This window comes from Mauremys reevesii, linkage group 2 (assembly GCF_016161935.1).
Source record: "Mauremys reevesii isolate NIE-2019 linkage group 2, ASM1616193v1, whole genome shotgun sequence".
NCBI lineage: Eukaryota > Metazoa > Chordata > Testudines > Geoemydidae > Mauremys > Mauremys reevesii.
The window spans coordinates 55,465,190-55,492,692 of NC_052624.1; the positions used below are offsets into that span (position 1 = coordinate 55,465,190).

Sequence of the window (27,503 nt, forward strand, 5' to 3'; positions counted from 1 at the left end):
CATTAGGAGAGTGGCCACATCTGTGTGAATACAAGTGGAACCATGTGCAAGATAGTCTTCACAAACAGTAAAACATTTTGAAACTCCTGCTTCTGGAAGGGGTGCCCTTCCCATTAATGAAGACTTTTTGGTAGACATCTACCTTTATCCCACTCGCTCCCAAATGGGTGAACAGATATTACTAGGTTCCTCCACACAATTTAGCATTTTTCTTTACCCATCCCATCCCAGATTCATTAGTGGACACAGCAGCTAACAAGCATTCAAGGTAGCCTCACCCTAGGCCACCCTGAAAGATACAAATTATAGGAGACTGGACCTGTATGTCGGAAAGGCATATACCACCATAGCCTTCATATGAGGATATCAAATTTTCTAGCATTGTTGTCCAATTATTAACTGGTCAGCAATTTCAAAATTCACAGGCCATTCACAACACAGGGATTTGTTTTTGGCCACAATTTTGAAATGTCATCTCATTGCTTGCACATCTCTCCACGAGCAGTGATTGACGTGTCCGATACTGTGTCTTGTTCTATGGCTACAGCCATTTCAATGAGACACTGTTCTTGATTGCAGGCCTCTGGCTTTCCAAGAGAGCTGCAAAACACAATAGAAGGTCTACCATTTGAAAATGCTAAATTGTTCTTCCCAGAAGACTGATGATGCAATACATATGTTGAAAGATAGTTGTGAAACACTGTGATCTCTGTGTGTATACACTCTAGTAACAAAGAGGAAGCAGTGTAAGCCACAAATGCAGTACAGGTGTTACTACCAGCAGAGGCTTCAGGAGCCCCATAGAAGACAGACCTTCTAAACATTGCCCTTAGGCATCCTCTGTAGCGGCGAATCTCTCCATTCTTTGGTGACTTTTGAATAGTGTTTTGATACATTTGTTGCGGACAATATACCAATTGTCTCATCTCTTGCATCACACCCCTCGTCCCCCACATTTGGGAGACCTCTCTCTTTTAGGCCTTATCTACACTACTACTTTACAGTGCTGCAACTTTCTCACTCAGGAGTTTGAAAAAACACCCCCCTGAGTGCTGCAAGTTTCAGCACTGTAGACAGTTCACCAGTGCTGGGAGCTGCTCTTCCAGTGCTGGGAGCTACTCCCCTCATGGTGTTGGGTTTCTTTATAGTGCTGGAAGAGCTCTCTCCCAACGCTGGTGCCGCCACTACACAGCCACGTTAAAGCGCTGCCGTAGCAGCACTTTAATTTTGCTAGTGAAGACATACCCTTAGTGTGTGGACAGAGATTACATTGGACAAATTGGGTGCTCAGCATAGTAAAGTAGGGATACACATTTACCTCCCTCCCTGTCCCTTTCCAGGGACCTGTCTTATGAGATTGTTTTGACATCAAGAAGTCCCATTTTTTGTTAGTATTGGGAGCAATAGAGGAAGTTCCTTACCAACACAGAGGGGAAAGTTTCTCTGCCTGCTTCCTGATTCACAGAAAGAAATGGTCTTTGGTCCATTCTGGACTTAAGAATGCTGAATTGATTTGTCAAAAAAATCAAGTTTAGGATGGTAACCCTTGCTTTTATTATCCCTTCCCTGGATGCTGGATATTCTGCCCTCGACCTGCAGGACACTTACTTTCACATGACGGTTCATCTGTCCAGTGAAAGCTTCTTTGATTCATAATAAATGGTATGCACTACTAGTGTACAGTCCTGCCCTTCAGTCTCTCCTCATCCCCAAGGATATTCACAAAATGGTGGTGGTGGGCCATCTATGCTGTCTAGGAATTCAAATTTTTCCCTACCTGGTTGATTACTAGTTTGAGAAAGAGTGAAGTCCTGTATCCAGAACAGCATTCTTGTTATTAGAAATCTGTTATCTCATCTAGGTCTAAGGCTATGTCTGTGCTTATAGTGGCATGTATTGTACAGCGACTGCACGCCTGACTAGCACAGATATAAATAGCAGGTAAACGGGTGAGCGACTGCTTAGGCGTGCAGAGTACAGACATACCAGAACCTTTGCATATACCTACATAGCTCTGTCCATGCATATACTGCAGAAAGTGATCTGGGGGTCATAGTGGATCACAAGGTAAAAATGCCTTTGGTTTGGCTCATGAGGAAAAAGGGGGCACATACATTGTCTACTGGTACAACTGGGAAAAGTCTGTGAGTGGAGTGAATTGGGTGCACATACATCTACAGTGGAATGTATAGGTGTGCAACCCATCTCGAAGAACAGCTGTTACTGTACAGGTAAGTAACTGTTTATTTTTCTTGATCAGGTCCTAAATCATAGAAGATTAAGGTTGGAAGAGACCTCAGGAGGTCATCTAGTCCAACCCCCTGCTCAAAGCAGGACCAACCCCAACTAAATCATGCCAGCCAGGGCTTTGTTAAGCCAGGTCTTAAAAACCTCTAACGATGGAGATTCCACCACTTCTCTAGGTAACCCATTCCAGTGCTTCACCACCCTCCTTGTGAAATAGTTTTCCCTAATAGCCAACCTAGACCTCCCCCTCTGAAACTTGAAACCATTGCTCCTTGTTTTGTCATCTGCCTCCACTGAGAACAACCTGGGAACCCCCCTTAAGGTAGTTGAAGGCTGCTATCAAATCTCCCCTCACTCTTCTCTTCTGCAGACTAAATAAGCCCAGTTCCCTTAGCCTCTCCTCATAGGTCATGTGCCCCTGCCCTCTAATCATTTTTGTTGTCCCTGCTGGACTCTCTCCAATTTGTCCACATCCTTTCTGTAGTGGGGGCCCCAAAACTGGACGCAATACTCCAGATGTGGCCTCACCAATGCCAAATAGAGGAGAATAATCACTTCTCTCTATCTGCTGGCAATGCTCCTACTAATGCAGCCCACTATGCTGTTAGCCTTCTTGGCAATAAGGGCACACTATTGACTCATATCCAGCTTCTCGTAATCCCCAGGTCCTTTTCTGCAGAATGGCCGCTTAGCCAGTCGGTCCCCAGCCTGTAGAAGTGCATGGGATTCTTCCATCCTAAGTGCAGGACTCTGCACTTGTCCTTGTTGAACCTCGTTAGATTTCTTTTAGCCCAATCCTCCAGTTTGTCTAGGTCAGTCTGGACCCTATTCCTACCCTCCAGTTTATCTACCTCTTCCCCCAGCTTAGTGTCATTCGCGAACTTGCTGAGGGGCAATCCATTCTGTCATCCAGATTATTAATGAAGATGTTTAACAAAACCGGCTCCAGGACAGACCCCTGGGGCACGCTGCTTGATACCACCTGCCAGCTAGACATCGAGCTGTTGATCACTAGCTGTTGAGCCTGATGATCTAGCCAGCTTTCTGTCCACCTTTATATATGACTATTTAGGATTGCTTTGTGCACTGAGTGATTATCAAGCTCGTCTTGCCTCTTTACTTTTGATGTTTTCTCAGCTTGTTCATAGAATTTTCATTCTGCTTGCTCAGATTTAAGGACCCTTATTTGTGCTGCACTGAAGGCAATAAACTGTCATCTATGTGTGTGTCACTGTTAGAGCCTACAAATAAGAACAGTTCCATACTGAGATGTCAGAGATGCCATACATTTCATCTCAGGGTTGATGTGGGCGAATATTTTAAACGTGGGCTTGGGTAGAGATACAATTTGCTTGAATGCTTAAGTGATCACTGAAAAATAAGATTTCTTCCCCAATTTGTTAGTTGTTTTTCATTATTCTGGAAATACTGATTATCCATCCAAAGGCAACTGAAATATCCAGTAATAGTGCCACATTGGAAATAAGTTGACAAATGAAAAAAAATTATTTGTTCTCCCTGGAGTGTGTGTGGACTATATTCCAGTTCTGTGATGTCTAAGGACACTTCTAAATTTGTTGTACCATACCCTATGTTGTCAGTAGCTACCGGTGTGGTGTGGTGCTCTGCTCTTGTTCGCTGATAACAGTCGGCTGCGTGCGTGTTCCCTCTGTGTGCTGTCCTGGCTCTGCACAGACAGCAGACACAGCAAACCCCGAGAGAACCCCCAAAGACCACAGACTCTAGTAAGGTACGAAGGAACCTGAGCCAAGTTTATTGTCAAACGAAGCACAGTAATAGTTTCCTATAGACTCTACAGGACATACTACGAATATGTGCCCCCTGGCAATGGACACAGCTCAGTCAGTGGCAGGACTTTCCACTGCCCCCTAGGCTGGACAAAGATGCGCACTCCGGGACCTACTTTTATACAGTTACAGGACAGATTGCTCATCCCTCCTGACGTAATAGGTTCAGCCCCTTGGCTAATTAGGGTGCTGTCTCCCCTTTGATCATGTTATTCCAGACAAACAGATCTATCCATCATGCTGTCCTGTCTTTAAGATGCACCTGCCTGTTCCTTGTTATGTCTGTGAAGTGTCCTGATGTCATCTTGGCACAAGTTCCTCTTCTCACCAGTTCTGTGAGTGAGGCCTGCCTCTGGCTCACAGCCCAGCTTTTGCTTAGTAATGCCTGGAAGTACTTTGGTTCAGGCTTCAAGCTTTTAGGCCTCAGACTAGGCCTCTGACACAAGAGTTTGTTTCAGGGCCTCATCTTACTACACCCTAAATATAATTAGGTGATAGGCTAGCTAGATGAGATGTGCAAGAAAGCTGGTGATTTGTAGGTATACAATGTTTCAAATTTCTCTAGTTCAATTTGTTCCCAATCCAGCAGAGGATATGCTCTTCTCGTATAGTAACTTTTATTTATATGTTACATAGGAAGCTCTTGGTGAAAGTTTTTACATGTTGTATTACTCTTCTGTTGATTTTTAGTTCCCAAGAACACAGGAAAACTCTGCCAGGAAAAATAATTGGTATTGATTCTTACCACATGATAGAAATCTTGCTTACAGGCAGCCATTTGTTTCTATGCTTCATAGAGCTTTGGCAGTTGGAAATTCTTTTTAAAAAGGACTTTCACACAGTGAACATCTTTAAATTCATTGCAACAGGATGATCTACGTTAGGTCTATGCCTAGGAACGTAGGTCTCCTGAACTGAGTAATCCTGATGACAGATCGTTGAGTCTTGCATAAAGGTGCATTATAATTAAGTGATGAGTCATGCTAGCAGATGGATCTTGTTAGCTCCAACCATGCTATAAAAGAAGAAAGAATTAGCTCCAACCATGCTTGGCCAGCAGAAAGAATTAGGGTTGGGAAAGTCATGCAGTGAAAACCTTAGGAACAGAGAGGTCATGCAGCAAAACCTTAGAAAAATGGGAAAGATGTGGAGACAGATTAGTGGCGTTTATACTTAGTGGTTCTTCTAGTTGACAGTAAAGGTAAACTCCAGGAACATGGCAAATAGACAATATCAAATACATAATCTGTTCAGAGGAGACAAGGGAAAAGGGGGAGAAATTGGTAGCCCTACCTACACAGTTCTAGACCTCTGCAGGTGTGTGGGAGAAGGTTATTGGTGACTTCATGTTTATAGTCAAAGCCCAGCGTATCAGGCGGTAAGTGGAACAGGATTTCTTTAGCTTTCCAATATGGCAGACTGGACATTGTATGAATGATTCAGGTAAACTAAAAAATGAAGATATTTACTGAAATTAATATAAAATTGACTGTTTTACTGTTAATGATTGTATTGTTCATTTCTCTTACTCTGCCTCTATTTTTTTTATTTTCAGTGTGCTGCAAATTTTTATATAGATAATTAATAACTATACACGTGTAGCTATCTAGAAATTGTTGGGGGGTAAACTGGAGATCTAAGCATCTGAGTAGGTGACTTAAGTCTTTTCACACACAAGAAGGGTTGAGATGTGTTTTACGACTAAGATAATTACAGTAGTTGATTATCTGCTAAAATGATTAGCAGTGACATAGCTAGTAATCTTGACATTTTAGACTGACATAATTAGGCTTCAGAAATAACACAACTTAGATGAATTCAGTGATTCACACTTCTCAAACACTTTTTCAGTCTGTACACATGGAAAAACTACGTTTTGGTTCACGTTTGGGAGGGGAGGCTTTCTTCACAACCTTAAATGTAAGATATAACTTAAAAGCAAAAGCTCATGCTGAAGAACAGTTATGTGGCAAATTGTGTTTCTGTGGCATGGGACCCTGCCCATAAGTTCTGTGTTCTAGTGACAGTGTTTTATTTAGTAGTTTTCTAGAACCAAACCTACTCCCTTCTTTAGTGGAGTCAGGTAGCTGAAGCACTGGAACTGTGCAGGTATCCACTTCCCCATCTCACTGCTGCAAGAGACGACATTGTCAGTAAATGACTTATTCTTTCTCTCACTGTCTTGTGTTAAGCTATGACCCATACATGGCTTTGAAATTGTTTGGTACTAAACAGTTCTCTTTCCCCGCCCCCTTTGGTGGTGTCGGAGAAAAACTCAGTTCTCACTTTTTGTTTGAGTGCAGCAAAATCAAATACTTTATTTATTCTCAAGCAATTGCATAGAGGGAGGGAGTGCCCTAAGACACAGGGTTGCCCCAGTCTCAGGCAGGTCTCTCAACAGGTAAACAATTTACAGCCAGCATTTATACTTTTTGTTACATACAATAATAAGCAACAGCTGCATTTTGTTTATACATAGGCCATCCTGATATCTTATTTTTCTCACTTCTATTTAGATGCCAGTCTACATTCTTCATTATCGACACAAGGTCGCAACAACTTCTCACACAGTTCTTTCCCACTCGCCTCACACCATCCCCTCTTCTACAAATTTCACGTTAGTAGGGTTACAGCTAGCCTAACTCTTGCTAACAGAGACTGTCATGCATTAAGATCCCCTACAAATCTCTGTCAGTTCTTTCTCTACTTCCACAGTGGTATCTTCGGAGAATAACTCTCAAATGAACAGTTTAGTCCCATCTCCATCCCCCATTTGTGAAAACCCCAGCTGACAGTTTTATTTTATTTTTCTGTCTTTTGAGTTTGGACAGATTATTTAGCCCTAATACATTTTTCAGTCTTGGGATGATAAACACCAAAGTAGTCCAAGTTGATTGAAGCATAGTTGCAGCATTTAACATTTTCCCAGGGACACTGTTTTGTTTTCCATTGTGTTGTGTCCCTTTTGACTCTTTCATTCTGTACCCAGTGGCTGCAATTTACTGTTGGTTGATAGATCTTGACAACATTTGAATGTTACAAACACCATCGATGTGGGTAGAAAAAATGGCACACACCTTTTAACTGTGCTGAAATTCCTTGGTCTATGAATAATTTTTGGACTGATGGGGTGGGTGTATGGTAGGATTTAACTGAGTACTCATGGTAGCAAGAATGTGCAATAAAAATAGGAACAACTGGCACACGTGAGTTGTTGTCATTACAGACTTCAAGTAGATGCAACCTAAAGAGTTTTTATTGGGATTTGAATAAACACTAATAAAAAAACAAGCCCCACACACAACCACAAACCAATCTAAGTGCCCCATTATTTTGCTGATTTCATACCTGAAAACCTGCTGCCACATCGTACTGTTCCTATAGAAAATTTTCAAGTAATTTAAAAAAATAAATGGACTCAATACTGACATTCAATTTAGATTGTAACAGTGTAATTTCTTACCGAATAAGGCATTCTACTAGGGATGAAATTTCTTAACAATATGGATAATCAACGGCCCCACAGTACCATAAGTGAAGTGAAACAGTATGTCATCTTTAAATTCACAATGCAGGCTATGCTAGGGAATTTTACTCCACAATTTCCCACTGATGTTGTGCTGGTGTTAATGTGGTGGGAGCTCTTCTGTAGACGAGGCTTTAGCCTTTGACAGTTTATGGCATTTTTGCCACCACATCAAGTAACCATGCTCCAGTCTTGCCTATAGTAGGGCTCCCACTTGTGTAGGTGAAATAGTGGTAGTTGTGTGTGTGTGTGTTCATACAGTTCTGGAGAACCCAAACAGTATTTTTAAAGTGATCCAGCACACTATGCCACAACTCAGTTGGCTTTGTTTTTAATCTGATTGCAGTGTTACTGCATGTCAGTAATACAGAAAAGTGGATACAAATTAGAGAAGGGACATGCTAATCACTCTGCTTTCTAGCTCTTAAGGTTTACACTGTTATTTTATTTTGACTTTAAAGTATAAAACTATTTCTCAACCTGAAATTTGTCACATTAATGTACTATACATGTGCAAAATGTATGATCTGATTGTATTTACAATTAAAATAATAAATAGTTCTGCTTTTCACAAATATCGATCAGATTCATGGGTAATAAAGCAAAGCTAATGCATGATTTCATCCATTGTCGCCCTCATCCTCTCTTTTATTTGTCTGTTCCTATCACTTGTAGTGCTGTTTAAACTTAGGATAGGTATAACTACAAAGTTTTGTTCGAATAGTTATGTCAGTCAGAGGTGTTTAAAAGCAAGCAAACAAAAAAAAACCACACCCTTTAGCTGACATACCCTTGCCAGCCAAATTCCTAGTGCAAACACAGCTGAGTGCTTCTGTTGGGGAAGCTAATGCCATTTGGGGAGATGGTGTTATTAGGCCAACAGAAAAATGCCTTCTGTAGTGTGGGAAGAGATTAATAAATGGAAACTGGATTATTCAAGTTTAAAATTTTACAGGGAAAGTGTAATATTTTATATGTTTTTGTGGTTGTTGTTGAAAATTTAGTTCCATATACCGCAGGAAAAATAACACAAGGAACAATCTGTCACGCACAGCATAGAAAAGCAGATAATCAAACATGTTGGGGATCCACCAAAAGTCTGCGTCGTCTTGGCATTTCCTATACCAACACAGTGTCTCTTCTGTTGCAAACCTTCATTTCAGAAAATGTTATGTATATCAGAACCTTACTGAAAGTATTCTTGATAGAAATTGTATCTTTTCTTATACCATTGTTTTACAATCTTTTCATGAAAGGTATTTTTTGGATTTTGCTGCATCATGGAAAAATTTGAAATAAATATTGGTTAAAAGCATATCTAACTTTATATATACATTGTCTTCTATATTAATTTTTCTTACAGAATGCATATGCATGAAAACAAGGTCTTTTTTGTCTTTATAGTTTGCTCCTGCTGCTTAATCCTTAGCTGAAGTGATAACCCTCTGTTTGACATCAACTGGTTGCTGTGGAAATTCTGATGTCAATAATATAAAATTGACTTCAGGTGGGAAATAAACAGCGGGAGCTGATTAAATCAAATAAAGATTCTGCTTTTGTGAAAATAGTTACTATAAAGAGTGAAGAGGAACACAGAAATGATTCTAATCAGAATGAACCAAAATCTGTTTACCTTGGGGTAAACTCAGACTAACTGCATTGACTTCAGTGAGTTACTCACTTCTGTTGGGACTACTCACGTGCAGACGGTTAAACAAGTATACATTTCTTAAGGCATATGTTTTACTTTTATTGACATTTTACTAACAGACATTTTTTTAAGACATCTGTAAAAATGAACTCTTCCTTGAGTAACTTTTTCAAACCAAGAGATTCTGCTATAATGAGGTCCAGATTCTGTATTACTGACACCAAGAACACTCCAGGAGCCCCAGCAGTGCACTTTTCACATTGAAAACTCCTATTCCAAAAGGCAGTTTTGTATATGCAAAATCAACTGCCTTGCTGAAGGATTTTGCTTGTGGGAGGAAGGTGGTGGAGAAAAGGAAGAGGTCTGAATCCAATTTTAATAGATGAGAAATCTCTGAGAAGATGAGAATTTTGAGGTTTTTATCCACTCCAGAGGCTGGGTAAGTTACTGGCATAATATATGTCCTATAGTTTTATATTTCTGCTACCAAAAGGCTGTTGCTTGAAGTCACAAATGCACAAAAAAAGTATTCATTACTTGTGACAGCATTCAGTTTGGAATATTATAAACCTGAATGTTGAGTCTTGTGGTGAATCAAGATGACTGGCCCAGGTCAGTGTATTACTTGTATTTGTCCTGGTGAGAGAACCTCTAGTTTAGGTTGGCTTTCTTAAAGGGGGAAATGTTGACTCAAATTCTGCTCAGTTACACCAGTGTAAACCCTATGTAATTCACTGAAGTCAGTGGAGTTAGTTGGAATTCACTCCACTGTAAGTAGATTTTGGTCCGTTCTGATTAGAATAATGTATTCCTCTTCACTCACTCTTTATAATGGTAAATACTTTTGTGAAAGGAGAATCTTTGTTTGATTTCATATACTCCTGCTGTTTGTTCTCCACCTAAAGTCAAGCTTACAATTATGACATCAGAATTTTCACAGCAACTAATTGATGCCAAACAGAGGTGAAATGTGTGCTTTCCCCCGCCACCACAGTCAAGGCATTTCTGAGGCAAATTGATTTCACTGAATTCTTTCCACAATTTTTCAAATGACTGTCCACACCAGGAGAAGAATTTTATAATCCTAGATCTGAAATTTTTCAAAGTGATGACCTGTCTTCATTATTGTCCCTTCATACACTGGTATCTTCATCCTCAGCACTACATCATAACATACCTATTGGTGGAAAAAGGAACAACCTCACCACCATGTTTGTTTTATTTAATTATTTTAATTCCAAAATGGGCATGAGCTAGGTATTTGTGTAATTCTGAATTTTGGATTCTCTATATCAACTAGATAAGCTTTGAGTTGAGACACCCTTTAATCACTGTTAAAAGTAATATCCAAAGATATGTCTTCATTGTTTGTGCACAATCTCCTTTTTCTTCCATCTGTTTTTAACCCCCTTTTTTCCCTCCACCAATGTTCCTTTTAGAATATAGACTCCTATGGGCTACTTGCCATCTAAATGATCATGGTGAAATTGCTTTGTTAGGTGAGCAGGTGACCAGCAAATGTTAGCACTGTGCCGAATACAGGGGTTCTCACAACAAATTTTTTGGTGGCCTCAAAGTGCGACCACCAACTCTTGCTGGTGGCCGCACTGACACTTTTCCCTAAAATTATTTTTCCTAAAGTTAATAAACTAATGCACATATATTTATTTATGGACTTTTTTTGCAGACTGCATAATAAAAATCCTACACAGTTGTCACTATTCGTTACTGAACCTAAGAGAATAGAAACACAAATAAGGTGCTTTGCATGTTCTTGTCTTTTTTATTATCGTTTCTTTTGCTTTTTTAGTAAAAGTGGTTGTCTATATAACAATTCTGAAGTAAATTTAAAAATGCTTTTGACATAATAGAAGTCCAAATAATAATGAAAAACATCTCTGGGTAGCTTGGGTCTGGGGAGGGAAGGGACAACTGTGGCTGTGGCTGGCCCTGGGCTCCTTGGGGTGCTCTGGGCTTCAGCCAGCCCGGGGCTCCTCCAGGCAGGGGTGTATGTGTGTGGGTGGGTGTCTCGGGGCTTCAGCCAGCCTGGGCTCCTCTGGCCACGGAGGGAGGGCGCTTGTGGCTCAAAGTGGAGGGGGTCTCAGGGCTCCAGCTGGCATGGGCAGAAGGGGTGAAGTCGGGGGCTAGCCTCTCCAAAAGGGGGCTCTACCTGATGCCCATACACCCACCGTTCACCTCCTCATCCCATGCCCAGCTCCTGTATCCCTCCTCACTCTCCCACTTGCTACTCGCCTATGGTGTCGCTCACCCCAGCCCGCTGCAAGAACCTCCACTTGCTGGTGGCTCACCACTCACCTCCCCACTCCCCCACTCATAGTCAGGCCCACCTCGTCTCCCTGCCACTTGCCTCGCTGCTTGCTTCACCCCCTGTCTGCCTGTCACTCACCTCCTTGCCCCCCCCGCTTGCATCTAGCTCCCCATGCCCACCTCATCATGCTGCTGCTTGCCTCACTGCTCGCCTCCTTACTCCTCTGCCAGGGCGCCGCTCGCCTTGCCGCTTGGCTCCTCACCCCCCCCCCACTCGCAGCTAGCCCGCCCGCCCACCTCATCACCCTATAGCTCGCTTCGCCATTCGTCTCCTCACCCCCCTGCCGCTTGCCTTCCCACTCGCCTCCTCACCCCCTCCACTCGCAGCTAGCTCCCCCGCCAGCCCACCTGCCTGCCTCCTTACTCCCCCTCCCGCTGCTCATCTCATCACTCGCCTTCTCACCTTGCTTCTTAAGTGGTGTGTGTCCCACCTGTGTCTCTAGAGAGGCGGTGCATACAGGAGCAACAGGGAGGAAGGGGAGAGGCTGATACTCCCGCCCCCACCCAGGAACCCCCCCGGTGGCTACATGCATCCATGATGGCTGCATTTGAGAAATGGTGGAGTAATATTTGCTCTAATGCTGTAGGTGAGGGGCGGGCAAACTTTTTGGTCTGAGGGCTGCATCATGTTTCGTAAATTGTATGGAGGGCCGGTTAGGGGAGGGGGTTGTGGCCTGGCCTCCACCTCCTATCTGTCCCCCTAGGACTCTTGCCCTATCCAACCCCCCCGTTCCTAGATGCCCCGCCCCAGGAACCCTGCCCCATCCAACTACCCCTTCTCCCTGTCCCCTGACCGCTCTCAGAACCCCTGTCCCTGACTGCCCCCCTGCTGCCCCATCCAACCCCTTCTTCCCCCCTGACCACCACCCCAAACTGCCCTCTATCCAACTCTCCCTGCTCCCTTACCATGCTGCCTGGAGCACTGGTGGCTGGCGGTGCTACAGCCATGCTGCCCCACTGGAGCCGAGCCATGCTACTGCCACTACACAGCACAGAGACCAGGTCAGGCTGGGCTCCATAGCTGCACTGCCCCAGGAGCTCACAGCTCTGCCACTCAGAGCATTGCGCTGGTGGCGGGGTGAGCTGAGGCTGCAGGGGAGAGGGAACAACAGGGGAGGGGCCTGGGGCTAGCCTCCTGGGCCAGGAGCTTGGGGGCCGGGCAGGACAGGCCCACGGGCCAGATGTGGCCTGCGGGCTGTAGTTTGCCCACCTCTACTGCAGGTAGTATATTTACCTAATGAGCCCAGAATGATGATTTTAGCTGATTATTCAGGTGCTTTATGCCACATGATGGCATAAAGCACATTTATGTAGATTTTTGTTTTGCTGTTTGCATTTTGAATGATTGCACATCAACTTCCGAACGACTGCCACAAAATTGCTTATGTATTTACAGCTTGTATTGAGCAGAATTATATCAATAACTGCCTAGAAAACAGAAACTGTTTTCTATGTATGTCTGATAAAGTGGTCTCTGTGCATCTGAATATTTACTGGTTTATATCATGGACTTTAGAAATAACTATATCACCAATGTTACTGGCCTCTCTGAAAATATCTATCTTTTCTGGATTGTAACTAACCAACCATGAGAGAGAAGAAATAGCCACAGGGATTAGGAGACTGGTAATGAGATATGGAGTGTTATTAATTGGTTGTAGAGTTTCTCTTTCCTAGTGAACATTGCTCACAGCATAATTGATGTGAACTGACATTTTTGGAGTATCTGAGTTAGTTTCTACATATGCATAACATCCAACATCACTACCGATTACATCCTGCACTGTATCTTTTTAACCAGGGAATATTAGAATTCCAGTTTCCCAAAACTGGTTTATTAACCTGAGGTTAAAAAGAAACACGTTAACTTGGTGGTCTGCCTTATCTAGCACATTTTCTCAAAAAAAGGAGAGAATCCTCCTCAAAACTTGCATTTGCTGCTTATAGCAGTTGGCTTTTATTAAAGCAGAGGCCTTCACCGCGTAAAAGAATATGAATATCTTGCCTGTTAATAATAACTGTTTCCTGTATGTGTGTTTTAGTTGATGAAATAAACATGTAAAAGTGTAGGCAACACATTTATGTCAAGTAAGAAACCTATATATACAGAATAAATGAATAGTTTAACAAAATGCCCCCCCCCTCTTTCTCCATGACAGATAGGAGCTGCGCTGAGAAGTCAGGAAGGTAGATTCCCTTAGAGGAGTATCATTTGCCACTAGAGTTCTTGCTGTATGGTTAGTGTCTGAAAAATCCACATAATGACAAGCAGGGAATTCCCCTGGCAGTTGGAGGCATTGTTTTCTGTAAGAATCTACACTTGACTCTTTTTTTTAAATCGCTGTTCCAGGCCAATGGGGGCTGCTGGAAGTGGCACGGGCCAAGGGACATACTGGCCGCCACTTCCAGCAGCTCCCATTGGCCTGGAGCAGCAAACCGCGGCCAGTGGGAGCCGCGATTGGCCAGACCTGCAGACGTGGCAGGTAAACAAACCGGCCCGGCCCTCCAGGGGCTTTCTCTGCACAAGCAGTGACCCCTGTTTGAGAAACCCTGCTTTAGCTCTTTATCGTTCTGAAGAAAACCTACAGGATTTCCACTACTACACTGCTGTATTTTTGAGTCAGTGGACAGCCCCACTGCCTTTGCTGATGCTTAGAACTTTAAGTATCAGAAAAATGAAATTGTGAAGTCTCTCAGATAAGTTTTACTGGTGCTATTAATTGCAGCAGTACACTGGGAAAAATGTCATTCACTCTGCTACTTCTGGAGAAAACTAGCATAAGTAGAGGCAAGTACTAAAAGCTATTTGTCGGGGGAGAATGACCTAAGAAAGCAGAAGAGATGGGTAGTGTAGAAGAGGCCCCCACTCTCTCATACCAGCCAGCAGCGTGGTGTTGCTGACAATAGCAGAACCCAGTTCTGTCCAATAGTCAGGAGACTCAAGAATTGGGAAGAGAGGACAGAGGGAGAAAATAGATCCTTCTAGCTTCCAGCACGGGGATGGGGCGTTTCAAACTCATCAGTTACCTACTAGCCAGAGATGATATGTAGCCATCTAGAAGATGAAGCACTTCAGCAGGGTCCCAGGACAGCACCCTGGTGGGAATCTTTGCCCTCCCCTTCACCAATTGGGATGTGTGTGTGTGTCGGGGTTGGAGGGGTTGCTGGTGCTCCCTTTCATCACCCCTAGCCTCTGCCCCCAACTGTGGCCCAGCCGCAGCTCTGTTCCCAGCCCCACCCTCAGCCTTGGCCCCGATGGATGCAACTCTGGCCCCAGATCCTGCCCCACCCCCAACGGGCCCCCATCTCAGCCTCCATATGCAGTCTGTGCCCTGCTCCTGGCTCTGAGGTGCAGATGGGGTAAGTGGGAGAGTGACCTTAAAACTTTGGGGACCACTGATCTAGATAATACTTGAGTGCAGGGGACTGGACTAAAAGACCTCTTAAGGTCCCTTCTGGTCCTATGATTCTGTGACTCTGTGCCACTGGAGTCCTGGAGCTCATACTTGGTAGTTTAGCTCTTAAAATCTGAGCTGGAACCAAAAAAAGGTGCTGCTTTGACTTTTGTGGTGATGGTGAGAGATTACAGACATTTAGTACATTTCTTGGAAGTATATCATAAGGGTTGGAAGGGACCTCAGGAGATCATCTAGTCCAACCCCCTGCTTGAAGCAGGACCAATCCCCAAATGTCCCCCTCAAGGATTGAGCTCACAACCCTGAGTTTAGCAGGCCAATGCTCAAACCACTGAGCTATGCCCCCCCATATATAGAGAGGCTCAGAAATCTAGTCATGGTATCTGATCTTCCGCATGCAGATTAAAGATGGCCAATTAAAGATATAGGTGGGAGGTTCTGTTTCTCTGTAACTTGATGGTGTGGAGCACTCATGCCTTCTAGGTCTTGTCTATACTGGGGAAAGAATTCCAATTCTTGCTAATGTCTGTGCCAGTGAGAAACCTAGTACTAATGGTGCTCCAGCAGCTCTTTTAGCATTGTGGCAATCAAATGTTCTCAGCACAAGTCTACACAACATGGTGTTGAGCGCCACAGCTGGAACCAGAAGACTGTCTATACCTAGTGTCGCAACCTACCAAAGGGGATAACTTTTTTGTTAAAATTCCCAGTGTAAACAGACAAAATCTCAGCAGAGTTTAAGCAATCTCTCACATTTGACAATGCCTGGCATTGATTTTTCTGTAGTCATTATAGTGAATTTTTACTGCGGTGGACCAACTGTTGTATATAACTTGATCTTGGGCATATTAATAGTGTTTGGAGAATCTTGGATGCTTCAGAGCTTCTGTTAAGATAACTAGACTAAAATAATGCCTTTTAAAAATATGTGGTATGGAAATAGGTTTCCAATATTTCCTGTTTTCAGTCCAAGCTTGATATCTTGCAAGAACTGAGGCTTGTGTAGATATTTCAGCTTCTAGTTTTGACAGAAAATGAAGAGAGCTATGAAGGTTTTAGACAAACTAAAAGTTAATTCTTGATTTTGGTTTTCTCTCTCTCTCTCTCTCTCTTTCCCCCTTCCCCACCCCAAACCTCAGATTGTGTTTTTGGTTCAAGCTTGTTGCTTTTCTTTTATCTGAACCATTTAGCCTGTCACTGTTTGTTAATTTAGGGCTCCCATAAGCAGGCTCAAGGCAATGAGGGCATTTGAGTACAGCTGTCAGTATCTAATTATAAAGACTACTAAACAGCTACAACTGTTTGTTTTTGCCCCTTTCACCATGTGATGTTAGCTCAAAATAGGTTAAAGAGACAGCAAAGTATAAATTTCACAAGTTCAACCCACACAGTTTTCAGAAGAATGTAAGCAACTAATGCTATTTCATTTTGCAACAAAAGACCTGTCCTAGATATATCTAGGGCAGGGGTGGGCAAACTACGGCCCGGGGGCTGCATCCGGACCTCCAGACATTTTAATCCAGCCCTTGAGCTCCTGCTGGGGAGCAGGGTCCAGGGCTTGCCCCACTTTGCGCAGCTCCCAGAAGCAGCAGCATGTTCTCCCTCCGGCTCCTATGCACAGAGGCAGCCAGAGGGCTCCACACACTGCCCCAGCCCCAAGTGCCACCCCGGCAGCTCTCATTGGCCAGGAATTGTGGCCAATGTGAGCTGCAGGGGTGGCACCTGCGAACAGGGCAGCATGCAAAGATGCCTGGCCATGCCTCTGCTTAGGAGTCATAGGGGGACATGCCACTGCTTCTGGGAGCTGCTGGAGGTATGCGTTGCCCGGAGCCTGCACCCGTGACCCCCTCCCATGCCCCAACCCTGATCCCCCTCATGCCCTCCAAACCCCTTGGTCCCAGCCCAGAGCACGCTCCTGCACCCCCAATCCCTCATCGTCCTCAGTCCCACCCCAGAGCCCAGACCCCCAGACAGAGCCTTCCCCCTCCCTCCCTCCCGCACCCCAACCCACAATTTCATGAGCATTCATGGCCTGCCATACAATTTCCAAACCCAGATGTGGCCCTTGGGCCAAAAAGTTTGCCCACCCATGATCTAGAGAGAGTTATGAAAGTTCTGAGTTCTTACTGCCATTTCAGAGCCATCCATACTAACATGCATGGGGGGAGGACAGAGAACCCAAGGAACTAGGCAAGGTTCATCTTATAGATTTTTTTTACTGTTCAGTGGATTTTGGAAATGAGTTTGAATAGGTTCCAGTCTTTGCTTATCCCCAGGATCCATAGGAACCCTTCTGGGATGTGATATGGGTTGCCCTGTGATATTGTCCAGCCTGCTCTGCCCCAGGCAGCCTAGCTCTGCATTTGATATACTCTCCTGTCTTGGAAGTATTTTTGGATGTGGAGCAGAAATCAAGACTGCCCTTAGCAGCATTAACTTCTACAAAGAAATCTTTTGGGTCATGAGGAGAGAATCAAGAACAAGTGTGCCCCAATCTCTTCCCAGCCACTCCTAACTTTTTTGGAACTCCAGTTGGGTGAGAGAGGCATGCTGAAAAGTCACTACTTCCTGTGTTCCTCCTTTCCCCAATACTTCTCTACTCCCAGAGACAATCACAGTTCTTCTATCTGGAATTACAGAACACTCATATCCTTTGGTACTGAGCTTCCTGAAAATGGCTCATTTCAGTATGGAGATCTTATGTAAAAGTTCAAGGTCCTGAGTGTTTTGTTGCCTCATTATACATTACAGGTACATTTTGTTGTGAGCAACACATTGTATACAATTTAAAATTCAAGATGTGTATGCTCTTTATCTGCAGTCCCTATAGTGTTGACACAGGAGTTGCTTTAAAAAAACACTTGACAAAGTTTTCCCTTATGGTTAGAATTTAATTTCAAAACTCTTTTCTTTTTTAACTGGAAACTTTTCATCCATATACATTTTATTTATTTGATAACAGAATTGTGAAATCAGACTTTCAGTGTCTTACATCGTCTGCACTGTGGATGGGTGTTAGATTATTTCTAAAGAGCTAAATCTGTTTTGCTCAGGCTAGTGCTTCTGCAATTTCCTAATGAAAGTGCTTTTGCTCCTGGGCCAGTGCTTTAGTGAGTACCTTATAAAGGCTGGCCCTCACTAGGGCAGATTAGAGGGCAATGCATTTAAAGCTAAATATAGAACAAGGCAAATCCTATGCTCCTCCTAATAACTACTCAAGAGTTACTGCTGTTGTACTGAACCTTTGATTAAATTTACTGCAAGTGGTAAGTCTTGTTTTGTTCTGTTTGTTCCCAGGTTCTATTAAAGGGCATCTCTTTGATGTCCAGAAAAACAATATTAAAATCTAATTGTCAAGCTTCAGGTATGTGAAAAATGTTTTTTAGTATTGGAAAAAAAAGACCTCCCCATCCCCCACAACAAGGAAAATGTGCAGTAGTAGAAATTAATGTAAAAACAGAAGACTGCACAGCTGCTGGGAAGTCTTATCTACTGCACTGTGGGGAAGGCAGGCTGGCTTTCCATTCCGCTACCCCAAAGGAAAGCTGGTGTTTTTTCACCGAAGGAGTTAAGGTGTATGTATTCAAGTCTGCTGGCTTATTTATGCTCTGAAGGGTTGTGACAATAGGATTAATTAATGCGTATTGTATAGTTAGCTTTGTTTTCTTTCCCAGGCTGCTGTAAGGTTTCTGTATCCTCTTGAAACTAACATCATGTTTGTTGCAATGAGAGAACATTCTTCCCAACCAAATGAGATACTATGACAACTAGCAGAACACAAACATAAAATCCACTGTTAGTAGCAGACTTACGGAAATGCAGATTTTTTAATTTATTTTTTTTAGTACACATCAAACTCTTTCACAAATGATTGGTTGTTAGACAAAATAGATATGTCAGATCTAGCCGGTCACTAGCTAGAAAACTTAAAACCTGCAGGCACTGGTGGCAGTATTATCTGCCTACTTCATGTAGAAAGCATGTACTGGTGATCTAGATATGTTGTCGGATGGTAAAGGGCTATATCTGTCTTTCTCCAACCTCCTCCTCTGAAGTTCCTGAGCACTCCACAAGAGAGACTGCTGGACTCTGCTCATTGGAGAGCCTCAGCTCCTACAACACTTTCTAAGCTTCACTGTGCCATCTCATTCACCATCCTTGATTTTAAGTCACAGAATGCAAGTAAGAACATAAGGACGGCCATACTGGGTCAGACCAAAGGTCTATCTAGCTCAGTATCCTGTCTTCAGACAGTGGCCAATGCTAGGTGCCCCAGAGGGAATGAACATAATAGGTAATCATCAAGTGATCCATTCCTTGTCGCCCATTCCCAGCTTCTGGCAAACAAAGGCTAGGGATACCGTCCCTGCCTATCCTGGCTAATAGCCATTGATGGACCTATCCTCCATGAATTTATCTAGTTCTTTTTTGAGCCCTGTTATAGTCTTGGTCTTCACAACATCCTCAGGCAAGGAGTTCCACAGGTTGCCTGTGCATTGTATGAAAAAATACTTTCTTTTGTTTGTTTTAAACCCTCTGTCTATTAATTTCATTTGACCTCTACTTTGTGTGTTATGAGCAGGAAATAACACTTCCTGATTTACTTTCTCCACACCAATCATGATTTTATAGACCTCTATTATATCCCCCCTTAGTCATCTTTTCTCCAAGCTCAGAAGTCCCAGTCTTATCAATCTCTCCTCATATGGCAGCCATTCCATACCTCTAATCAAGATGTCTTTCTTGAGTGGTAACGGCTAATTTAGACCCCATTTTTTTATATGTATAGTTGGGATTATGTATTCCAATGTGCATTACTTTGCATTTATCCACATTGACTTTCATCTGCCATTTTGTTGCCCAGTCACCCAGTTTTGAGAGATCCTTATGTAGCTCTTTGCAGTCTGCCTGGGACTTAAGTAGGCAAGTACATTGCCAGAAGGTTGGCGATGCAGTTTAACTGTACCTTCTTTAAATGTTCTTAATTTCTGGTAAAACTGTAGCTTGTTTTTTGGGTTTTTTTGAGAGAGAGGATATTCTCAGTATGCAAACTGTAACTGCTGGTTGGGTCTTTTCTTATGTTACAACTTGAAGACAGCAAAGCTAATCATGACTCTAAACTTTTCTGGCTCTTTATGCTTTCTCTCTCAGGCCTGGTCTACACTAGGACTTTAATTCGAATTTATCAGCGTTAATTCGAACTAACCGCTCAACCGTCCACACCAGGAAGCCATTTAATTCGAACTAGAGGGCTCTTTAGTTCGAATTTGGTACTCCACCCCGGCAGGTGGAGTAACGCTAAATTCGCACTTGCTAGCTCGAATTAGGCTTGGTGTGGATGCTAATCGAACTTAGCAGCTCCGGGAGCTATCCCACAGTTCACCACTCTGTTGACGCTCTGGACAGCATTCCGAGCTTGGATTCTCTGGCCAGCCACACAGGAAATGACCCGCGAAAATTTGAATTCATTTTCCTGTCTGGGCGGTTTGAATCTGACGTTCTGGTTGCACATCGGGGCGAGCTCCGCAGCACCTGCAACGATGCAGAGCTCTCCAGCAGAGGAGTCGGGCAATCCCAGAATAGAAAGAGGTCCCCAGCATGGAGTGACCGGGAAGTCCAGGATCTGATCGCTGTGTGGGGCGAGGAGTCTGTGCTCTCGGAGCTGCGCTCCAACAAGCGGGCAGACCTTGAGAAGTTCTCTAAAGCCATGAAAGACAAAGGATACAGCCGGGATGCGATGCAGTGCCGCGTGAAAGTGAAGGACCTAAGACAAGGGTATCAAAAAGTCAGAGCGGCAAGCGGACGCTCGGGCCAACCCCAGACATGCCGCTTCTACGAGGCACTGCATGCCATTCTAGGTGGGTCTGCCACCAGTGCCCCACCAGTGACGGTGGACTCCGAGGACGGAATAGTGTACGGGACAGTTCCCCCTCCTGTTCGCGATGGGGAAGATGAGGAAGGGTCTTTAGAGGACGGCGCAGGCGACATCGAACCCACTCCCGCTTTCCCTGACAGCCAGGATCTCTTCATCACCCTCACAGAGATCCCCTACCAACCGTCCCCGCCCGTTAACCAGGACTCGGAATCAGGGGAAGGATCAGGCGGTAAGTGCTACAAACAGGGAAACATTTATTTTTTTAAGAAACAGGGATTTATATAAAAAATAGAAATACTATATAAACATTTTTAAATATGAAACTAAACAAACAGCAGGTCTACACAAACAGCAATGGAGCAATAGTCCTCTGGGGATATTTCAAAAAAGCTCTCAGAGAGCAGCTGGAAAAGCCTCAGCAAGAGGTTTCTTGGGAGAGGTGCTTTATTGGGTGCTCCGTTGAAGCACACTCTTCGCGCCATGCCATCCTCAGGTAGAGGGGACCATCGCCTCTCTGAGCATGGCAGCGTAGGGTCCTGGTCTGTGCAGGGCTTCTATTAACATCCGCTCTCTCTGTGTGCCTGACACGCCTCAGGGTGATGTCGTTGTGGAAGTGCTGCATCTAATTAGTGGAATTAGTGTACTGTTACTATTGTGCATGGTAGACTTTTACTTTGCATAAGAATGACCCTCGCTTAACAGAGTTTTACTTTGCATAAGAATGACCCTCGCTTAACAGAGTTTTACTTTGCATAAGAATGACCCTCGCTTAACAGCCACGTGTTGCAGGCCTCAGAGGAAAAGCATACAGGGGTCTTTCGCGGTCACTGGCGGGAGATGCCGCATAACGCTCATCTTTTCTGCTTTGCACATTGCCTCCAGCAGGAGAGCACAGCTAAGCACTATCTGATAAGCAGTCTGTACTGTAAGGCTTACCAGGACTTTGTGCAAGAGGATGCAGCTGTCTCTCCTCGCATGCGCTATCCAGTGCAATCGCGCCGCCAATGAGGCGTATTCGAAATCTCGGACTAGTTCGAGATCTCCTGAGACTTAGTTCCCTGTTTGGTCTTCTTAACTGAAAATGACTAGACTGTGTTTACTGTTGGCAAACATGTATTTGTTCAAGGAAATCACCTACTTTTGCATCACACAGCTTGGCTCCTTCACGGACTGCCCGCCATCCCCTGCAGAGGCTGGCTCAGATTAGGCGCCGAAAGAAAAGACAAGGGACGACATGTTCCAGGAACTGATGGCCAGCTCCAGAGCGGAGGCGGCAGAGCAGAGACAGTCGAGGAGAGCCTGTGTCAGCAGCATCGCACACACCTGGAGCGGGAGGATAGGTGGCGGCAGGAAGACCAGCAGGCGACTCAAGCGCTGCTTGGTCTAATGAGGAGCAAGCGGACACGCTCCGGCGCCTTGTAGATGTTCTGCAAGACCACAGGCAGGAGGAGAGCCCCCTGCAGTGCATCTGCAACCGCCCTCCAACGCCAAGAAGTCCTGTCCCCCTCACCCAAAGTGACAAGAAGGAGGCGGTAGGGGCCGTGAGAACTGTCACTGCACCAGCAGGCGCTAATGTACAAGACACCTCTCGCTGTAAATTTGTAGAAGTTCTTCCCTTACAGGATCACCCAGTCCCAAATCCAAGTTTCAACCCCCCACTGTGTATAACATTATTAAAAGCGGTTTGCTGTTACTCTCTGTTTCCGTCACGTTTCTCGTGTCAGAAGACTTTGTGGGGGGGGGGGATTTTTAATTACAGTGCATAGCCCACATTACCAGGGTACAGACTTGGGGGCAGGGTCAACTGCAGGGCCCACCCAGACTGCAGGCACTAGGCACCAGGGACAGTGTGTGTGGTGTATGCTGCCCGGGTCTTTCCTTGATGTGTAGGGTCCTGGTGCCTGACATCTCCGAATGTAAAGGCAGGCTTCCCTTCACATGCATTTGGACCGTAGTCACGATCCTCCCCGGTGCCCCGAGCCCCAAAAAGAGACCTCATCCAGGGGCAGATACTCACCCTTCCCCCACACCCCTCACCCCTTCCAACGCCCAAACCCACAGCCATCATGGTAACCCCTATCCAAGGACGGCACCCCTCGCCCCTTCCTGCAAACCCACCCATCAGTGCACACCTTAACCAGCACAGAATGCTTCCATGTTTCAACGAATAAACAGAAATGCAAAGTCAACGAAAGATTTATTATTAATTACTAAAACATGTCCTTAGTTTTAAAACGTCCTTGGGAAGTGGGAAAACTTGGTTTATGATCAGGCTCTCTTAAAATCAAGTGGACAGTCACAGGTTACCCTGCTCTGCGAGGAAACTCGCTTTCAAAGCCTCCCTGATGCATATCGCTTCCCGCTGGGATATTCTCTCAGCACGGGTGTCTGGCTGATCATAAACAGCAGCCAGGCGATTTGCCTCAACCTCCCAAGCGGCCAAAAAGGTCTCGCCCTTGCTCTCACAGAGATTGTGGAGCACACAGCAAGCAGCAATAACTACGGGGATATTCTTTCGCTGATGTCCGGCGAGTCAGTAAGGTCCGCCATCTCCTTGAGGCGTCCGAAAGCACACCACCACCATTCTGCACTTGCTCAGCCGGTAGTTGAAGAGTTCCTTTTCAGTGTCCAAGGCGCCTGTATAGGGCTTCATGAGCCAGGGCATTAGCGGGTAGGCCGGGTCCCCGAGGATCACTGTAGGCATCTGCACATCCCCAACCGTTATTTTGTGGTCCGGGAAGAAAGTGCCTGCCTGGAGGCGTCTAAACAGACCAGAGTTCCTGAACACACGCGCGTCATGAACCTTGCCCGCCCACCCGACGTTGATGTTGGTAAAACGTCCCCTATGGTCCACCACAGCTTGCAGCACCATTGAAAAGTAGCCCTTTCGGTTAATGTCCTGGTGGGCTGGTGCCAGGATAGGGATGTGAGTCCCATCTATAGCCCCACCGCAGTTTGGGAATCCCATCGCGGCGAAGCCATCTATGATGACCTGGACATTTCCGACAGTCACTACCTTTGAGAGCAGTTGCTCAACGATTGCGTGGGCTACTTGAATGACAGCAATCCCCACGGTAGATTTGCCCACGCCAAAGTGGTTCGCTACTGACCGGTAGCTGTCTGGCGTGGCAAGTTTCCAGAGGGCTATGGCCACTCGCTTCTGCACAGTCAGGGCTGCTCGCATCCTTGTGTCCTGGCGCTTCAGGGCAGGGGACAGCAAGTCACACAGTTCAAGGAAAGTGTCCTTACGCATCCTGAAGTTTCGCAGCCACTCTGTGTCATCCCAGACCTGCAGCACTATGCGGTCCCACCAGTCTGTGCTTGTTTCCCGGGCCCAGAATCGCCGTTCCACACCATGAACTTGACCCATTGCCACCATGATCTCCACTGCCCGGCGTACCCTGCTTTCTGAGAGGTCTGCGCCACTCTCCTCACCGTGCTGCGGAGCCTCCTCGCCCGGTTTCTCAGCATCTGACTGTGGAAGAGGTGGGCGATAACGTCGCGAGGAGTTGACAACGGCCATAAGTGCAGCGATGATCGCAGCGGGCTCCATGCTCGCAGTGCTGTGGCGTCCGGCGCTGTAACCGACCAGAGAAGAGCGCGAACAGATTTCCGCCTGCGCTTTCAAGGAAGAGAGGGAGGCGGGATTGACGGTTCAATGGCGACACATTTTCCCCCAGCATGCATTGGAAATCCCTAATTCAATGGGCAGCGGGAGTGCGGGAACTGTGGGATAGCTTCCCACAGTGCACCGCTTCCAAAGTCGAAGCTGGCCCGTGAATGTGGACTCAAGTTCAAATTTGTGTATTTAGTATGGATACACAAATTCGACTTATTAAGGTCGAATCCACAAATTCGACTTAAGTAGATTCGAAATAGTCCTGTAGTGTAGACAAGCCCTCAGATGTGCTGGCATTTCCTAACTCCAGATAAATCATAGTTCTGGACTAGAAAACACTGATCTGCTGAGTTACAAAAGTGAAACACTGTTGGAATGACCAACAGAGGGGCCAGCTAGTGACATCATAAGAGTTGTTAAATAATTAAAAAATAATCACAATTAATTCACAACTATTTTTTAATCGCAATGTTAAACAATTATAGAATACCAATTTAAATATATTATAAATATTTTTATATGTTTTCAAATATGTTGATTTTAATTACAACACAGAATACAAAGTGTACAGTGCTCACTTTATATTTTTATTACAAATATTTTCACTTTAAAAAAGATAAACAAAATAAATAGTATTTTTCAATTCACCTCATAAGTACTGTAGTGCAATCTTTGTATCATGAAAGTGCAACTTACAAATGTAGAATTTATTTTTTTACACAACTGCACTCAAAAACAAAACAATGTGAAATTGTAGAACATGCAAGTCAAAGTATGAAGGGGCATACAAGTGTTTAGCATATCTGGCATGGAAATACCTTGCAACACCGGCTACAACCATGCCATGCGAATGCCTGTTCTCATTTTCAGGTGACATTGTAAATGAGAATCGGGCAGCATTATTTCCTGTAAATGTAAACAGAGTTGTTTGTCATAGCGATTGGCTGAACAAGAAGTAGTACTGAGTGGATTTGTAGGAGATGAATTGAAAAATACTATTTCTTTTGTTTATCTTTTTTACAGTGAAAATATTTGTAATAAACAATAATATAAAGTTAGCACTGTACACTTTGTATTCTGTGTTGTAATTGAAATCAGTCTATTTGAAAAGTAGAAAAAATCCAAAAATATTTATATGTTTAAATTTGTATTCTATAATTGTTTAACAGTGCGATTAAAACCGTGATTATTAACTCAATTTTTAAAAAAAGTTGTGAATTTGTTTTACATTTATCACATGCCCTAGCTGTGATTAATTGACAGCCCTAATTATAACTGGAAAAAATAGACATCTCAGAAATTGGAGTAGATTATATCACTAGCATATTGTTGGGAGGGCTGTTCAAAAACTAATTTCCTTGGATACAGAAAACCAATTAACTGGCAGATTCTACCAATTAACTGTACAGTAATTTGTAATTGATAGAATCTGTCCAGCTGTGAAACCAAGAATTCACTTTGTTCAGTCTAGGAGGAGGTGATGTAGTATAGGTGTGTAGTGTATGCTTTGAAACCAGTAGCATGAGTGAGACTTGCTGTAGAATAAATCTTCTCTATAGCATCTATAAACAAATGGGCCTAAAATGAGGTAGGGTGTCTGTGTGTAAATGTGGGTGTGTTAAACTTATTGGGTTGTTGTGTTTTGTTGAGTTTTTTAGGTGTTTTTTTTTTGTTTGTCACTAAAACTTGATTTGCGATAGGTAAAACTTTAGGGTGCTCTCAGATGAGTCAAGAATCTTGGTAGAGTTTTATGTCCTGAATTATGTGAAATGGCTTACCCAGTCCAAACAATTATCTCCTCTGTGGGGAGGATGGGGGGAGATGTAAGAGAACTGGTAGGTACAATGAAACTTCATTATATTCACTCTTGTGGCAAATTCAGGCCAATTAGCTACCTGGAGAGGGGTAACAATTAGCCCAGAAGGCTTAGCCAGCAAAATAAGGTTCAGCTGGGGCAGGGGTTAGGAAGCAACTAATCAGGTTCAGCTGGCCCCAGTTGCTAGAGACCTTTTAAACCCTCCCTGACAAGCAGGGGCGGCTCTAGGCACCAGCAAACCAAGCTGTTGCCTAGGGCGGCCAAATCTAGGGGGCGGCAGGCTGGGCCGGTGGACCTGCCGCAGTCATGCCTGCGGGAGGTCCACGGGCCCAGACGACGGACCTGCCGCAGGCATGACTGCGAGGGGCGGCTCGGCTGGACCTCCCGCAGGCATGACTGCGGCAGCTCAAGCGGAGCCCGCGGGAGGTTTGCTGTTCCCGCGGCTCGGGTGGAGCTCCCGCAGTCATGCCTGCGGCAGGTCCGCTCGTCCCGGGGCTCCGGTGGACCTGCCGCGGGAGCTCAACCGGAGCCGCGGGAAGAGGGGACCCGCCGCGGGACCGAGGAAGGGCGGCGCAGCACACCGCGCTGCCTGGGGCAGCCTAATTTCTAGAGCCGCCCCTGCTGACAAGGAAGCAGAAAGGGGGGAAGGAGGATGAGAGAAGCAGGGCAGCTGCCAGCAAGGAGGGACAGCTGAGCTCTGAGACTCGTTGCAGGACGGAGGGCATTCTCCCCAAGGGGGGGGAAGAAACTAGAGGGGGGGCTGAGAAGGAATCAGCCCGGCCTTGTGAGATTGAGAAGGGTTTTCTTTTCCCTTGTGCCCTAGCCTGTGCCTCTGGGGCTGGGAAGGACTGAGCTAACAAGCAGAGGGGCAGGTATTTTGCCACACTCTATATTACGTATTTGCATTTGTTTAACAATATAGGGTGTGAAGCTTATGCAAAATATAGCTATGTAATTAAATCCATTACACTAATATACTCAAAACTGAAGAATAGCGGTTCTCATCAGATAATATGCTACAGTATTTAATAATTATGATTGAGTAAAGGTTTAATCAAAATTGCCATATTAATCTCACATTAATTGAGGCCTGTATGTAAGGAATACTCTCCAATACTTTAGGCCCAATATTCGTCCTAGCTTGAAAATCTAGATGGCATTCTATTAAATAATATCAAGTATCTATTTAAATACAGAATTGCTGATGGAGGAAAACT

General features: G+C 44.6%; 1 protein-coding gene across 6 annotated transcripts in view; it reads left to right on the forward strand.

Moving 5' to 3' along the window:
• BZW2 (basic leucine zipper and W2 domains 2) overlaps nucleotides 1-27,503 on the forward strand; it is a 94,182-nt gene that overhangs the window by 10,102 nt on the left and 56,577 nt on the right. Inside the window, exon 2 of one of the 6 annotated variants that reach the window (XM_039524436.1) lies at nucleotides 18,274-18,340. The exons of the other annotated variants lie outside the window; for them this stretch is intronic. The gene's annotated coding sequence lies outside the window, so the exon portion shown is untranslated. The remainder of the gene's footprint in view (nucleotides 1-18,273; nucleotides 18,341-27,503) is intronic. 6 annotated transcript variants of the gene reach the window in all.